At 43.5% G+C, this 7,827-nt stretch overlaps 1 pseudogene; it reads right to left on the reverse strand.

The window, feature by feature from the left end:
• The window catches only part of LOC108532607 (60S ribosome subunit biogenesis protein NIP7 homolog pseudogene), a 79,664-nt pseudogene extending 76,353 nt beyond the window's left edge, over window positions 1-3,311 (reverse strand).
• Between the last annotated feature and the right edge of the window lie 4,516 nt (window positions 3,312-7,827).

A 7,827-nucleotide genomic window follows, 5' to 3' on the forward strand; every position in this document is an offset into this window, starting at 1 on the left:
GCAGTGGCCGGATCTCAGCTCACTGCAAGCTTCACCTCCCGGGTTTACGCCATTCTCCTGCCTCAGCCTCCCGAGTAGCTGGGACTATAGGCGCCCGCCACCTCGCCCGGCTAGCTTTTTGTATTTTTTAGTAGAGACGGGGTTTCACCGTGTTAGCCAGGATGGTCTCGATCTCCTGACCTCGTGATCCACCCGTCTCGGCCTCCCAAAGTGCTGGGATTACAGGCTTGAGCCACCGCGCCCGGCCTGCTGTGTGCTTTTTCAACTTCTGTTTCATTCTCAGGAACATTAGCCTGCTCATGGTGGTGCTGAGGGCTGTGGCGCCAGGTAACTATGTTTGGATCATGGGATCTGTCCTCCAAATCAGAAGTGATTGAATGCAAGGGTTGCCAATTTATAGCTTTGAAACTGGCTGAAAAAATAAATGGCACCACTTGGGAGGCTTTGGCTTTGGGAAATTGAGCAAGTGAGTGTACTGGGGAAATTGAAGCTTGAAAAGGCAGGATTTGGAGGAGTTGAGGGAAAGAAGATGTTTTAGGTAATAGAAACAGCATGATCATATTCACAAAGGTGACAGGGCCTCTCTTCATGTTTGGGGACAGTCAGTTGATCACTTTGCCTAAAGTGGAAGTTTGCGGGGGTGTGGCAGAAGGCAGGGAGGAGGACTTGGTTCACAGTGGGGAACTGGGAGAGACCTTCAGATGCCAGGCTAAAGAGTTTGGGTTATAGATTATGGGAGGTTATTGAAAGTTAAGTGTTGGGGAGAAGACAGGAAATACATTTTCAGAATTTTAACCCCATAGCATTGTGCAGAATGGATGGAAGGACATGAATCTAGTAAGTAATTAATGTCAGTAATCAAATGTCATAATCACAATTTGGACCAGCTTCTAAGCTAACCAAAGATGATCATTATTTGAGTGACTTGTGTCTCTGCTGCCTCCTCTATTCTCAAACTGATTGCTGGTTTCTATTCACTCACCACATGTTATTTAGCACTTCTCTTCTGGCACTGTGCTTCTCCCTGTTTAGCACTAACAACATTCTGCTTCATATATAGCTATTTATATGTCTGTCTCCACCATGATAGCACCTCCCCAAGGAATCCAAATGTTCAACTTGAGTCTGTTTCCTAGAGTGTGCCTGCACTAAGATCACTGGAGCCAAGGAGATCTCTATCAAAGAAATAGCAACCCTGCCTCCCAGTTCCTGAACTTGACTTCCAGGGTAGACTCTATTATTAAATAAATAAGGTATTAACCAAATTAAACAACTTTTAATGACCCAGTATTAACCAAATTAAACAACTTTTAATGACCCAGAAAAAGTAACTCAATTCACAGAAAAAAATAAAGAGCAGATGTCTCAGCAACCTAGCTCTCAATGAAGAAGTGTGAGCATGCTAGCAATGCGATTTCAGTTAATCTTGCAAGACTCCTGTGCTGTTTCCTGGAGAAGATAGAGTCCTGTCCTGCAGACTTTGTTGACATGTGCTCGTGGACAAGAAGAACAGCTGGAGGTTATCATTCCTTCCTCTTTTCAGTAAGTACTGAGCACTGTGCTAGGCTCTGAGGGTGCAAAGATGGGGAGGACCACTTCTCAACCCTTGGGAAGGGGGAGGTAGATGTGTCAACTAATCCAGTGTGAATGGGGGCCCCATAGTGGCTGGTTCAGAGGAGTACTTAGGAGCAAACCAGTAGCTCTGCTGCTGGGGGTGTAGATGGACTGATCTCCCCTCAGAAGGCTTCCTAGTGGAGATCAGTTTGGAACTAGGCCTTTGAGGAAGAACAAGTTTGGTGGAGTGGAGTGAAGGCAAGAACACTCTAGGCAGAAGACACAGCAGGAACAAAGACCAGAGGCATGAACTCTATTTCACAGGGGCCCAGGGTTCTTCAGCAGGGCTGCTGTTGGCGTTTGGTACAGGACGGTGATAGACTGCCCACACCACAATTACACCTCATACAGTTTACGTCCCTTCCCCATCAAGCCCGCCTGCAGCGACAAGCACAGGCTTCTAATCATTTCCAAAAGCCCCTGGATGTGGACCTAGTGGAGGGAGAGGGCCAGCTCCTCCCTGCATGAGAACCACAGGAGGTGGTGCTTGAGACTTGAATGGGAGGCTAGGGCTGCAGTGTATAAGACCTTTCCCTTAGAGTGTGAAGAACCAGTGCAAATTCTGGACAAAGGAAAGACCTGGTCAGAGAGATTTGGGGTATAAAGGTTACTCTGGCATCAAGGTGAGTTAAATTAGAAGAGGCAGAGGCTGAGAAGAACAAAGTGGATTCTCTCTCTCTCTCTTTCTCTCTCTCTTTAATGTGGATCAATTTTTTACCAACACAATTAGCTAATTTTTCTCTGCTTTCTCCTTGGCCATTCACAAAGAAATCTGGAAGAACGAGGCCTCTTTCCCATTAACTGCCATGATTTCTGGAAACACTTTTCTGAAGTGGTTACAAATGATCTCAGCTGCCACACCAGGGCCCTGTGCTTTGGACAATCCTTGCATTGTGAAGCAGGAATTATTGCACCTGTTATATGGATGAAGAAATTGAGGCTCAGAGGTCTGAATCTAAATCCTGGACTTTTGGGCCAGGTGTGGTGGCTCACGCCTGTAATCCCAGCACTTTGGGAGGCCAAGGCAGGCAGATCACCTGAGGTCAGGAGTTTGAGACCAGCCTGGCCAACATGGTAAAACCCCGTCTCTACTAAAAATACAAAAATTAGCTGGGCATGGTGCTGCATGCCAGTAGCCCAGTTATTCGGGAGGCTAAGGCAGGAGAATTGCTTGAACCTGGGAGGTAGAGATTGTAGTGAGCCGAGATTGCGGCACTACACTACAGCCTGGGTGACAGAGCAAGACTCTGTCTCAAATAATCAATTAATCAATCAATCCTGAGCTTTTAACCACCTTATAATAGCGACTAGGGAGTTTTTGTTGGCATTTTACTATTAATTTTCTAAAAATCATCATCAGTGTGGTACCCAAGAAAACATCCCTGAAAGATGGAGACTGGTTCTTTCCCCTGCTTTTCTCTTTTCCATTAGCTTTTCTTCTCCTGTGAGCCTTAGTTCCTGGCCACCATGCTTTAGTTAGCGCCTTTGTCTACAGTGAGAAGCCCCAGGCCTTTGGTTTCCCTTCGAGTAAATTTTTTTTTTTTTTACTGAAAATCACTCACTGTCCCCAGCATCTTTAGCCAAGATGTTCTCATTTTCTTGGAGCCAGAATAAGCTGGCAGGGTGCTAGAGTCAACGCCGGCTGCGACCCACGTGTGCTTCCGCTGGCCGGGGAGTGATAGGCCAGGCAGCAGCATCCTTCAACTCAGACTTCTCCCGGCCTGATTTATTGCTCTGGCCTCCTGCTCTGGCTTTTCACTAACATTTCCTTCCAAAATCTTTGCTGCTGATCCAGGATTGTCCATGTGCGTTTTCACTTTGCTGCAGTTGACGGAGAGCTTTGGGTAAAAGCTCTGATACCACCCACTCCTGCCCTGTCTGCAGGAGCCATCTTTAATCTGTCAAAACCCAGGCCTGTTCACATGCTGCGAGGGTGGCACAGATCCAAAGCCACTTCCGCCCCTTCCCTTGCTCCAGGCACATGGCGGCTGAGCAACCGGCTTCAGAGGCTTCTGGACTAGGCCCAGCCTCTTTGAATCCCGAACCAGGCCTCCTAGTGCTCTCCCTGGTCAATTGCATCAGGGATCTCTTCTGTGGAAAAAAAAAAAAAAAAAGAAAATCATAATAATGTTTTCTCAAGAGAACAGGAGTAGCCATTTATTTTGGCTCTACCATATCGATTCAAGGAAATCTCTTCCCTCGCCTTTAAATTGTCCCTGGAGTCAGCAGGGTGTTTGTGCTCAAACATTTGCCCAGTGCAAAACCCTTTAGAGCCAACCCCTCCAGATCACATTTGCCAAAGTGGGATAGCACTCAAGCAAAATACTTTCCCCAGAATTAGTGAAAGACTCTTTTTGAGGCTAGTTAATAAAATCAGGCATTTCTTTTGGTGTGATTTTCATTCCAGGAGCCAAAATATAGACTAACTTTTAAGACATGCAAAGGCACCAGGCTTCCCCGGGTGGGTGAAGGCGCCTGGTGGGTTCCAGACGCCTGGGGCTCTGGAGTCCCTGCATTGAGAAGAGCCTGTCTGCCTGCATGTGAAACTCGCCCTCCCTCACATAGTTCACATTTTCCCGTCATTGCAGTGTCACTTCAGTGGCATTGTGCAAAACGAGTACTTTTATTTTTGACCTTTGAAATTTCTTTTTTTCCTAGTGCCTAGAGACAGTAAAGCTGGACTATGAGTCTTCATGGGAAAAGAAAAATTCCCTTCTGTTTCCCCAAATTGCAGGGCATCTATGTCTGGTCTCAGGATTTTCTTGTATCAGCAATTGCCACTCAGTCCCTTCTCTTTGGGGAGGAGGGGAGGACAGGTATGTGTGGTTTGAAAGAATTCTCAAGATGATTCTGATAAACATCATCTGCACCCATTGAAATTCCAGGGTCTAAACAGAGGCACAACTATTCAGTCTCTTTGACTTAAGTCACAGGATTCTGGGTCAAGGTTTCTAGTCTGAAACCTCAACCAAACCATTTAATAGTGCTGATTCGGTCAAAATGGTTAAACTCATTATGTCTGGATGTCTAAATATAGCTGCATTCCAAGTTCCTTAGTTTTTCTGAGAAGGCTGTAAACTTTCGCACAATTCCTTTTGCGCAGTTTCTGCTCCATTGGGCTTAAATTCATTGTGAAAACTTACCATTTGTAAAGTCAGATTGTTTATCTGAATAATGGGAAGGATATGTACCTTGCAGTGTTACAGGGATTAGAAGCAGGATATATATGTTGCCAGGCACAGTGCTGGGCATGCAATAGGGCATTCGATAAATGAAAAACTGCCACAATCAAGACAATGATGGTGATATTTACAACTGTGATTAAAATGGCTTGATTTTCTTCTCCCCAACACACCCTGATATCCATGGTTAAGGTAAACTGAGAGGCCCAAAATAGAAAATAAGTGTGACAATCCACTAGACATTGTGTTGAGCTTCTACTATATACATGATGTAGGGTTAGGGGGCCTTCATGTGCTCTTTCATTCTGAGGCAGCACCCATAATCCCATTTTATAGATGACCACACTAAGACTGAAGAGGCTATTAATATATCAGAGCTCTTGATTGCAAGTAACACAATGATTTAAGCAGAAAAGAAGTTTATCAGAAGGGTATCAGGGAGGTCATAGAATCACTGGGAAAGTTAGGGGACGAGCTTGGAAAACAGGGCAGGAAAAGGCTTGGAATACATGCTCTAAAGACTATAGCCAAATTCACATTGCAGAACTGTTCACCAGTACCACTAGCTCTGGACTCTGGGGGCTGCTGCTGCTGCCACCACTGCAGCCATTTGAAAACTGGATGTTGGTACTACTGCTGTGGCTGCAGAAATAATTCCCTTTATCTTGCTTCATGAGTTGCCAGCTCCCAATTCTGTGTCTGAAGTGGGCACTCTGCTTCTGCCAGTTTGGACCCCATGCCCTTGCCCTAGTACAAAGGATGCTGGGAAATTCAGTATTTGGCTTTTGGGAGAAAGGAAAACACTGTTCCAAGGTTCATATGGTAGGAAATTCCCCACAAAATGTCAAAAGGGAAATCAGACACTAAGCCATCCTAAAAGCTACCAAATGTTTACCTTATTGAGAAATTTGGATTTGTTGCCTAACCTGGACACATCCAAAGTAAGGATACACCTTACTGTGGCCTTTCATGAGATGTGTGAAGTCCTATCTGCCTATTCCAAGCTGGATATTTTATTGTTGCCAGACTAAACACCAAATCTTTTTCCTCAGTTAATGTTTATTTGGTTTAGTTTAAATATTGGAGCTTATAATAAATAAAATACATGTTAATAGTGCCAAAAAAAAAAATCCTTGGATACCTAAATGAATGAGAGGGCTGGAGATTGAGGATTCCTGAGAGCAGTCTTTGATTCATGGATGGAGTCATAGGTATTTGGATGGAAAGCACTCCTGAGATGGTCTAACCTGTCTCTTCACCTGCACCTGTAAGTGCACGGAGGACTCCATCACGTGTTACAGACAGGTTGCCCTAGAATTTGCCCTAGAATTTCAACTTATAAAACACTCTGAGGGAAGGAGGCAAACTTCCTTCAAAAATAAAATTGGAGGCCAAGGCGGGAGGATCACTTGAGGCCAGGAGTTCAAGACCAGCCTGGCCAACATAGCGAAACCCTGTCTCTACTAAAAATACAAAAATTAGCTGGGCATGGTGGTGCACACCTGTAATTCCAGCTACTCAGGAGAGCTGAGGCATGAGAATCGCTTGAACCTGGGAGGAGGAGGTTGCAGTGAGCAGAGATCATGCCACTATATTCCAGCCTGTGTGACTAAGACTGTCTCAAAAAAAAAAAAAAAGAAAAGAAAAGAAAATAAAATCAAACCAGCAGATAAAGCAAAAATTGGTACAATCTTCCTTCAGGACAATTTGACAATATGTATCAAGAGCCTCAAAAATGTTGGTTCATGAATAAAGCATGGGGAAATACAGACAGAGATGTAGAGAAAGTTTGTTCTAGGATGTTCACTTATAACAGGGTAATTCATGCTAGAAAAATTTTGGTCCTGATTTTTATTTTAAGTTTTATTTTAGGTTTAGGGGTACGTGTGCAGGTTTGTTACATAAGTAAACTTGTGTCATGGGGGTTTGTTGTACAGATTATTTCATCACCCAGGTATTAAGTCTAGTACCCACTAGTTATTTTTCCTGATCCTCTCCCTCCTCCCACCCCCAGCCCTCTAAGAGGGTTGCTCCCCTCTGTGTGTCCATGTGTTCGCATCATTCAGTTCCCACCTATAAGTGAGAACATGTGGTATTTGGTTTTCTGTTCCCGCCTTGGTTTGCTGAGGATAATGGCCTCCAGCTCCATCCATGTCCCCACAAAGGACATGATCACATTCTTTTTTATGACTGCATAGTATTCCATGTGTACGTGTACCACATTTTCTTTATCCAGCCCATCATTGATAGGCATTTGGGTTGATTCCATGTCTTAGCTGTTGTGAATAGAGTTGCAATAAATATACACATGCATATGTCTTTTTGGTAGAACAACTTACATTTCTTTGGGTCTATACCCATTAATGTGATTGCTGGGTCAAATGGTATTTCTGTCTTTAGGTCTTTGAGGAATCACCACACTATATTCCACAATGGCTGAACTAATTCACACTCCCACCAACAGTATATAGCATTCATTTTTCTCCACAACTTCACCATCATCTGTTATTTTTTGACATTTTAGTAATAGCCATTCTGACTGGTGTGAGATGGTATATCATTGTGGTTTTGATTTGCGTTTCTCTAATGATCTGTGATGTTGAGCTTTTATTCATATGCTTTTTGGACGCTTCTATGTCTTCTTTTGAAAAGTGTCTGTGTCATCTGCCTGCTTTTTAATGTTTTTTTTTCTTATAAATTTGTTTAGGTTCCTTATGGATGCTAGATATTAGGCCTTTGTCAGATGCAGTTTACAAAACTTTTCTCCCATTCTGTAGGTTGTGTGTTCACTCTGTTGATAGTTTTTTGTTTTGTTTTGTTTTGTTTTTTTGCTGTGCAAAAGTTATTTCGTTTAAATATATATCATTTGTCAATTTTTGCTTTTGTTGCAATTGTTTCTGGCATCTTTGTCATAAAATCTTTGCCTATTCCTATGTCCAGAATGGTATTACTTAGGTTGTCTTCCAGGGTTTTTATAGTTTTGAGTTTTATATTTAAGTCTTTAATTCATCTTGAGTTAATCTTTGTATAT

This window comes from Rhinopithecus bieti, unplaced genomic scaffold, assembly GCF_001698545.2.
Source record: "Rhinopithecus bieti isolate Rb0 unplaced genomic scaffold, ASM169854v2 scaffold_9383, whole genome shotgun sequence".
Taxonomy (NCBI): domain Eukaryota; kingdom Metazoa; phylum Chordata; class Mammalia; order Primates; family Cercopithecidae; genus Rhinopithecus; species Rhinopithecus bieti.